The sequence below is a fragment of the Nicotiana sylvestris genome, chromosome 9, assembly GCF_000393655.2.
Source record: "Nicotiana sylvestris chromosome 9, ASM39365v2, whole genome shotgun sequence".
Classification (NCBI taxonomy): domain Eukaryota; kingdom Viridiplantae; phylum Streptophyta; class Magnoliopsida; order Solanales; family Solanaceae; genus Nicotiana; species Nicotiana sylvestris.
Genome location: NC_091065.1, coordinates 159,503,834 through 159,513,116, shown reverse-complemented (window position 1 = coordinate 159,513,116; position 9,283 = coordinate 159,503,834). Strand labels below are relative to the sequence as shown.

General features: G+C 34.5%; 2 long non-coding RNA genes across 6 annotated transcripts; both read right to left on the bottom strand.

Annotated features, from left to right (window-relative positions):
• Positions 1-368: 368 nt before the first annotated feature.
• LOC138876818 (uncharacterized) lies at positions 369-3,666 on the bottom strand. The gene is made up of 3 exons (XR_011402082.1): positions 3,587-3,666; positions 3,140-3,503; positions 369-548 (listed from the first exon to the last, which is right to left on the bottom strand). It is a non-coding gene; the product is annotated as an uncharacterized lncRNA (long non-coding RNA).
• A 2,322-nt stretch (positions 3,667-5,988) lies between these two features.
• On the bottom strand, positions 5,989-8,899 carry LOC104226247 (uncharacterized). Of its 5 annotated transcripts, none has more exons than XR_710806.2 (4): positions 8,115-8,899; positions 6,938-7,223; positions 6,674-6,858; positions 5,989-6,527 (listed from the first exon to the last, which is right to left on the bottom strand). It is a non-coding gene; the product is annotated as an uncharacterized lncRNA (long non-coding RNA). The 5 variants fall into 5 exon arrangements; XR_710810.2 differs by having other exon boundaries at positions 6,758-6,858; positions 8,115-8,897; XR_011402319.1 differs by having other exon boundaries at positions 6,456-6,858; positions 8,115-8,183; positions 8,254-8,898.
• Positions 8,900-9,283: the final 384 nt, after the last annotated feature.

The window sequence follows — 9,283 nt, the reverse complement described above, 5'->3', positions numbered from 1 at the left end:
CGTAAAAACTCTTTTAATGATGGCAAGGAATCCAGTCGTTATACCAAGATAAGCGAGGGGATTTTCCCATCGTTATATGTCGTCCCAGTCGTTAAAACCTTCACTAACGGTAATTATTTTTAATCGTTGTTAGTGTATGGCGACCGAAATTCCATTTCGTTAATTGTATGTACTTTTAACAACGTACTTTTTAAAAACCAAAATTTCCCTTTGCGAATGTGAACTTTTAAGTAATAAATATATTACACGCATTCGAAATCATACAAAGAATGAAGTCAATATTAACATAAAACATCTTTTTAATTATAGATAGAGAACTAATAAAAGTAGCACTAATATTACATTCAAATTGCATGATCCATGTTTTCAATTCCTTAAAGAAAACAAAAAATTAAAGAGAAAGTAAAATAGTAGTTTGTACGGATGACGACTACAACTCCTAATAAAACTTAATAGATTGTCCTTGTTCTTCAACAATTGTAGCTACTTCAACTTGCTCGGAACTATCTTTATGGAAGATTCTTCAAACTTTAGGGCCTTTATCAGATCTGTTAAAAAAAGATCATATTAGTTGAGTAAGAAATCAGGATTTAAGATTGATAAGTTGCTACGACACAGTAAAATGTAAAACCACGAAGCGAAGAGCATCTCAAAATACTATGAACAATTAGTGCTTCTTACAACTACATTACTAAATCCACCTTTTTTACAATTATATTTTCTATCAATCAGTATGCATATGCAATGAGAATGAGCATTCACCCTCTAAACTGGTCTTCTCTTTCCTGTATCTATAAATGTCTGCAGAGTAGGCCAAGAGACACATATAAATTGTAGTATGAGCTGCCAGCAGCAGCCTGTATACAAGTACCATTTCTGCATTTCAATAAACTGGCAGACAACAGACAACTGAGGATCCATTAAAACTCTCCTTTTGATTCAATGACAAAAGTGGATATCAACCAGAATCACTAAAAGGGTCAACATTGGGCATTGAAGTAGTGCAATTAAAGGATGTATCACCATCATTTCTGTGTTGTAGCCTCATATCACCATTATCCTTACCACCCATTTCCAAGAATTGAAAGATCTACAAATTTTATGGGGACTCAATTCGTGTGCACCTTCAAAAAGGCAACACTAATGCAATGGAGATTAAGAAATCTTCATTGAAGAGATTCTGATGCATTTAAGTGAGGCTGCTTCATCTTCTTAATTACTTAAAGTGACTACATGCACTTCTCAAAGTGTATCCTAGTCCATACATGTTTCCTCCACCCAGATCCTGAACTTCTATGATATTAGTGTTTCGTGCCTTTTTTATGACCTTTACTAAGCTGCATTCCTTCCATTCTGTAGTGCATCAATACCTGCAACTAGTTTAAATTCCTACTAGATCAAACCAGTTACGTGGAATAGATTTGACAGAAAATTGTGGTTGAGCCGCATCCATATTTTGTGCATGTTTTTCCACTCTATTTAGTGTAGTAGTAATGATTACTTCTAATTTATCAAAGCTTGTTGTTGTTCTTAAAAACACTTAGTGAACAATATGAAGGGTAGAAGGGGTCTGGAAAATGAAGAAAAATAGGGCTTCTGTAAACAAAGGTAGAAAAAAGTTGCACAGTAAGTATTGATCAAAATATAACAAAAGAAGAGAGCCCTTTTACACTTTCTTCCATTTTCAATGAGTTGTCATGTTGGGGTATTGTTCTTTTTGGAAGTTTCTTTCATGCAAGTAGAAGAAAATGTTGTCCTCTTTTCATGACAACAGTTTTGTCCCCCCCCCCCCTCCCCTCCAACCCAATAAAATGACTCCTGAATATTAAGCTTTATCAGATTGTACCAGTTCTTGTATCACAGTATGGGGAGAGTTACACTAGCATTTAATGAACTCAATTTGGATGGTTAGTTCAGTATGTGTTGCTTTGCTTAGATAAGCATCACCATTGAACAATGCTGGGCAGAAAACTTGCTATACAGTCTTTGGCAATACAATTCAATCACATTGGATACAAATTGGAATAAATACCAATGCAACATGCTATTACACCAAACCAATATGGAATACAGGCAAAGGTTTCAAGGGGAAGAAGAGAGATGACACACAAAAATGATCACAAATATAGTTTACTGGTTCGTTGTTGTACAGTAAACTTACTCAACAGTATGTAGGGCAGAACTATTCTTTCCTACATATGCAAGAACTACTGGGAGGAAAAATGGAGCAGCAGGAATGGAAAGCCAATAGAAATGACATTAAAATCTCAACGAAGGAAGTTTCATGAGTTTTCTCTTTAAGTCATCTCTGCATTAAGTAAGACTATTTTTGCACAAAATGTGGTCCAATGAATTTTGTATAATTGCATCTTGTGGGTGCAGCAATTTTTACTGGTTATTGAGTATGTCATGAATAGCTTGTAGACCTCGTTTTGAGTTTTGATGACCAATTACTTTTCAATTTACACCTTCTGAAGTTCCCTTTTGCATTTTGCAGTCTCTCATTTTTCTGCATTGCACCTAACTGTAACAGCTAATGAGATGTTTTGAGTATCTATGTCATAGTTACTTAGGAGGGAAAGAGTTATACGTACTTTCAAATAAAGTACTGGACAGGACGATCATGCTATAATGTTTTTGGATGACTACTTTAGTCTGGTTGGTGGCTTAACTTTTACTTTCTGTAAAGTATCAGTTGATTTCAATAACTTCATACACCCTTCCCTTCCCTCTCCGCAAAGAGCGTTTCGTATTTTTCCTCCTTATTTTCTTGTTATTGCCTATTTTCTGGTGTAGTTTCTCAGAAAAACTTTAATTTCTAAGTACATTTGCACCCTGCACATCAATGCCACCCAGATATTTTACTATTTCATTGTCACTAACCTGCACATTGATCAACATTTTGCAAAAAGGATTTGGCTATCTGTGCAAGCAACGGAAAACAGATCTGGGCCTCAAATCTCAAATAATGTCATACGTTCAAACAATGAATCTGAGATGCACATATCTAATTGTATTTCAATATTAGAGTAACTATACATATGTCAAGGTCAGTAGTTTATTTAACTAACAACAAAACACTTCACTAAATTTATTTAAGGATATTTATAAGGCCATAGCTGGTAGAAAGCTTACGAACCTGTTAAATAATAATTTCAGCTTGTACTTTGTTGACTTGAAGATGGTGCTAATGAAGGCTGATCACCCAGTAAGCTGATAATATGTGCATACTTAGAATCTATGTCGTCCATACGTATTTCTAGTGATTCTTTTTCTTTTTTAGTTGTATTCAGCTCGGTCTGTAGTGATTCTTTTTCTTTTCAAACTGCATTCAGCTCAGCTAGTATTGTAGCCTTTGAGGAGCTACCGCCTTTCAACTCCTTAGTGGTTATATCACCCCCTAATTCAACCATGTGACTCTTGTTTTAAGGTCCGAAGCATCTTTCTACTACCTCGATATTCGTAAGAGACAACTCAGATTGTACTAGTTCTTGTATCTCAGCCTATAAATACAAGAAAAATTAAAATAATAAAATACATCAAAATAAAATGAAGGATGTAAAATGAAGTTCATCAATAAGCATACATATTTTTCACCAGCTTCAGGTTCTACAAGCATGTCATTTTTCTTGTGAGTCTCAAAGAAGATAGTCGCCATATTCGGTGGATTACCGTCTTTGCCTCCCTTCACATTTAAATAAACAAGTCAAACAAAGACACTATTTTTTTTTATAGGATTGCACTGTGCACTTACTAGTTCGTTGATAATTTCTCTAATCGGCTTGCTACCCGTATGATTAGGCATTCTAAACTTAGACCTATTGATCGGGTTTCTCATACTTATTTCCTCTATTAAGAACAAACCATTGAAATCATGAGATATTACTTACAACAATAAGAAGTTAAAAGTAGTTATGAAGTCTTACCTTAAATTTTTCACTTAAAAAATGTTCCTTGACCAACCATTCCCAATCACTCTTGTCTACCTCATCCGGGACATCTTTTAGTGCTTCATGCAATGGCTTAAACTTCACATACTTGTGCAATGATCCTCTTCAATTGTTTGATAACTTTCTCATATGATTTAACACATGATCTCTTTGATGATTCATGTCATCACTGTCAAATTTTTCCTAAATATTTTGCAAAATCATTAATCAAGAAAGTAAAAAATTTCATGTAAACTAAAGATAGTTTTTACTGTTTCAAACAAAATGTGTCTATTTTCAGTGATATTTCTTAAGACCTAGGATCTTCAGCATTCACAAAGATTCATAAGTAAAGCATTTTCTAAATTACGTAGAGCTTAGAGCAACAACATGCCTTAGAAACTACACGCCAATAATATATACAGAAAACGACTTATTGTGATCAAACATTCTATAAGAGGCAACAGAAAAGTCAACAACCAATAAGCTCTAGTACTTTACAGTGCTATAAACCCAGCTTCCAGTATGCAAATTCTTGGATTTCAAGAAGAAATAATAAATATGTTCCACGTAATCAAATGTAACATTCTCTTCCCTTTTTAGCCTAACCCTCATAAGTCATAACATTATTTGAAGCAGTAACTTATAATCAAATCCTATGCAAAGAATCAAACTAATTCCCCTCCAGACCCAAATACCCCGTGCAGAAGGGTAATGTAGAAGCAGGTGTCACTGTGCTAGGTACACATTGAGAAACTATGGAGAGCCTTCATGTTAGTCACTTAACAAATGTAATCAAGCAGAAGTTTTGACATTGAATGTGACCTTACAGACTAAGAGATACACAAAAAACTTGCACTAAAGGTTGCAGCTTTACAACAAAACATTACAATATATGTAATAATTCACTAACACCATTATTGTGAGAAGACTATAGAGGTGTTTGTTGTATTACCTGTTACCTACATTCTGGGAAGTCCAAGAAGTAATTACGATTAGTTGTTGCAAAATACTATAGATGGTGTCATTAACAAGAAACCAATATTTAAAATTAGGAGTGGAAGTGCTGAACCATTTTCCATGAGATCTGGAACATGTAATTAGGGCAAGGAACACTAAAATCTCCAATAGTTTTGCTTCTTATAGAGTTCTATCTAGAGAATAAGAAACATGCTCCTTGACTAGCACCTTAGATTTTTCCTTCTTATTGATTCCTTAAAACTAGATCATTATAACTTTGCCAAAAGGGGAATGTGCCTCTGGAAAAAGTAATTGGATTTGTACTTGTAGGCAAGACTGGGATCAGGTTAGATTGGATAAGGAGATTGAATATAGCCCTTGGAGTAGCCCGAGGTTTGCAGTATCTTCATGACCTTGTTAATACTCCTATCATACACAGAAACATCAAGTCCAACAACATCTTGCTAGATGAACGCCTAAACGCAAAAGTTTCTGATTTTGGTTTGTCCAAGCTTCTAGGTGACTCTGAAAGGGGTCACATTAACACTCAGGTCAAAGGAATAATGGTGAGTAAAGATTCTCTTCATGCCTGCCCAAACTTGTTTCATTTGGAATATTGTATGCTTATATCCTAGCATTTTCTGATGTCTACAAGTTCAGAAATTGTATTGTCTTGATAATTTCTAGTACAATAGGAACCATTTGGGACTTTCTAAGGGAGAAACATCTGCACTTAGGGGCATCATACCTTTGTGTCAATAATACATAAGGGGCATCATACCATTGTGTCAATAAAATGCACCTTAACTCTCACACCAGAAGAATTACTCAACAAGAACAACTACTGCCAGGTGTTGAATGATCAGCTATGACATGGGATTTTGGTGTTCAAAAATGGGATCGATGAGTGCATTATGGACTAAAATCTCAGTGTACTTCATTACCCTCATATACCAGGAAGGCTATCGAACAAAGTTGGTCTCAAAATTTTGCTCAAACTCATAAGAGATATGCAGCAAACTATGCAAACTCACTCATGTGCACAACTCTTGGTATAAAGATGTCATATTTTACAGAGCATTTGCAGTGGATCATAAGGTGCTACAGCTTGTACAATGCATTTTCATTAATCATATACAACACAAAGGATATAATGATTGTGGCTTCTTCAGCTCATCACCACAAATCTGGATAATACAAGTGATCCCGACAAGGGATGCAGTGAAACTAATTGAATGTAAAATGCAACAGATCATTTGTGGAATTAGCATTGATTAGAACTACTTTAACAAAAATTTCCAGCCACCAACAACATATCTAACATAGACCATAAACAGAGTGAGAACGGTAACAAAAATTTCAAGTACTTTCAATTAAAATATTGCTTTATCGTAACAGCTCGCCACATGTGTTCCAGCTTATCTTTTGCAATGTCCTTCCATGAATGTACTTGCAATGGACACATATTACGATCACGAACTAATATACCCAAGTGTCTCAAAAATGAGGCTTGATGCTTCCCAACAATCCGATTATGGTAAAATTGACTCTAAACTTTTCTCGAGGTTTGAGTCCCGCAACATCTTTATTCCTATTCTTTCCTCTCACCTTTTTTTGGGTTTTCAGATTCACATAGATCTGCAAATTTTAATTTTTAACATAAATTAAATTCCAATTATATAATAAAAAAATATTAAACTTGATGCCTTGCATCATTTCATCTTCTTGAGAGAGAAAAACATCATCTTCCATCGGATCGAAACTAGGAGGCATAAGATTATTACTATTATGTGCTAGCTTATTCTGCTTAGAAGCCCCTAAGTTGTAATTTTTAATCTCTCCAAATAGATTTTTTTGCCAACATTTACTTTTGCAGAGCCCAAAGATCGAAAGCTTTGCCATCATCCCCTTGCTAAAGATGCAGGTTGAATGTATGCAAGATTTACATTCTTCAAAGCTCCTCCTGTTTCTGCAAATTTTGATTTATGTGAAACATAAAACCAATACCGGTTTAATAAGAAACAAAAAAAAAATAAAACTTAAGAGACCTTGCTTCGCTTCAGCGTCTTGAGCAAGGGGAGCATCGTCTTCCATCGAAGCGAAACCAGGGGGCACAAGATTATCAGTATGTTCAAGCTTATTCTACTCAAAAGCTGTTGAGTTGTGATTTTTACTTTGGCCAATAAGAGTTCTCTTTCTAATACTTATTTTTACAGATCCCAAAGATCCAAAGTTGTGTCCTCTTCCCCTTACTAAAGAACCAGGTTGAATATATGCATGATGTACATTCATTGAAGTTGCTCCCATTTCAGACTTTGATGGATTCATGTCAACCTAAAATAAAAAGTATGGAGTAATTGTTAGTTGAGAAGAAAAGTCAAAGCAAATAGTAGATCTCTTTTACATACACAGGCACCATTCAAAAATTCCATCTTGTTAAGTTTCCTGATATACCCAAAATCGACTACTATATGAACCTGAAGTCAAAACCCCAGTTAGTATCCAACCATAAATAGTATCACATATTAAAGTAAAGATAATAACTTTACCCATTATTTTTCTTTTACACGTGCATAACCATTAGCAAAAAACTAACCACATGCATTCAACATTCAATAAGCAGAGAATTTGAATAGTGCAACAACACATTAGCAACATGTCAAAGTTGCTACATAGGCTATTCCAACTACAACAAGCTACTTTTAAGGTAGCTTTTTCACCATATTGCCTTCCAGCGATCTAACTGCATTATTTTCTAAAACAGGACAGGAGTAGAAAGATATTCAATTTCACCGAAAATCGACCAATCTCATTATATGGCACAGATTAGCTAAAATCATCAGTACTACATAGAATTAGAGCAAAGATCTAACTTTCATGATTTACTCTCAAGCAGATGAAAATTATGAAAAATCTGACCCCAAAATTTTATTTTGAGACGGGATTAGAACATGAAACACGAAAGCATCCTAATAAAATACAGAAAATTTGAATAGTGCAACAACACATTTGTTAATACATGTAATTCCTCAAACACAATAATTGCAATACATTAATACCAACTTCAATACCCCCATTTACTTATTTTCACTTTCTATTTTCCCTTGCAAGTCGATGGAAGGGACTACTTTACAATTCAATTCACTCAAAGCAGAAGACAGAGCACATCCAGTAGCCAAAATTTATGATAATAAAGCAAAAGGATAAAACTCAATTGTCACTCACCAGAGAAGGCAAGAAAGGTGGAGCCTCAATGAGTGATGTCTTCTTGTGGAACACCTAGCAATTCTTAGCCTGATATTGAAAATCGTTTTGCTATGAATAAATAGAATTAGCAACACAAAAGCTAATAGGAAAAGCTTACCGAGCTTCAGCTGATGAATTTCGACTGTCTATTTGTCATCTAGACCGGATAGAGGCCTAGAGCTTCACCCAAATCTGTTGATTTTTCTATATAATAGAAATTGACAATCAAATGCTATCTAGTTTAGGATTTAAATGAGGTATATTGATAAAACTACTTCTTTGTTTATTGGGTAAAGGGGAAATACACGTGTTTTACAGCCGTTGACATTACATCCTAAGACTAAAGTATGAATTTAATCTGGATTGACAATTCAAAACTACCCATGCTCGTACACCCAAACTCTCATTTCTATTTAAACTCTAAGTCTACTATATTTATGGCATGACACAAATACACTTAAAATAAATGTCACTACAACTAAGAAAAAAATGCTCTGGAAACACAAAAAAGGGCACTAAAAGTTGCCATAATTTGTTAAAAGCAAAATTATTTTTATACTCCTGAGTTAGCAAAAGATAAAATCTACAGAACTATTTTAAGAAACCTCCAATACATCCTTGAGATATGAGGAGCAGAAAAATTTAAGCTCAAAATAACACATAGGAGAGGGGAAAAGGCAATTTTCACAACGTACAAGGCAAAGAAACTCGGAATGTAGGCTATATCTCGTATGGTCACCAGCTATTTAAGCTAAGCTTATCTTTATGCTATTATCACCCTATACAGAAGTTCAGTCATTGTACATGAATACAATCCAAGATCTAAATATGATACAATAGAAGAAATCTCTCAATTAAATAAACTTGTAAAAGAAATTTGATGGAACCACATTTTCTATCAACTCTTAAGCGAAAAGGAGGCAAATTTTTCCTCTTTTGACTTGGAAATAGGTCTGGAAGAAGCAAAATCAAAGCAAATGAATCACTGACTTTAAGATGAAGAAATTTATAATAGAATCATGAGGAAAGACCATCGCCTGCAATGGATCCCATCAAATGAATAACAAGGAGGAATATTTTTCACAGAGAAAGTATATTTCTAAGTGCAATGCATAAGAAATCAAAAGAAATTCAAGCTTGTAGTATTC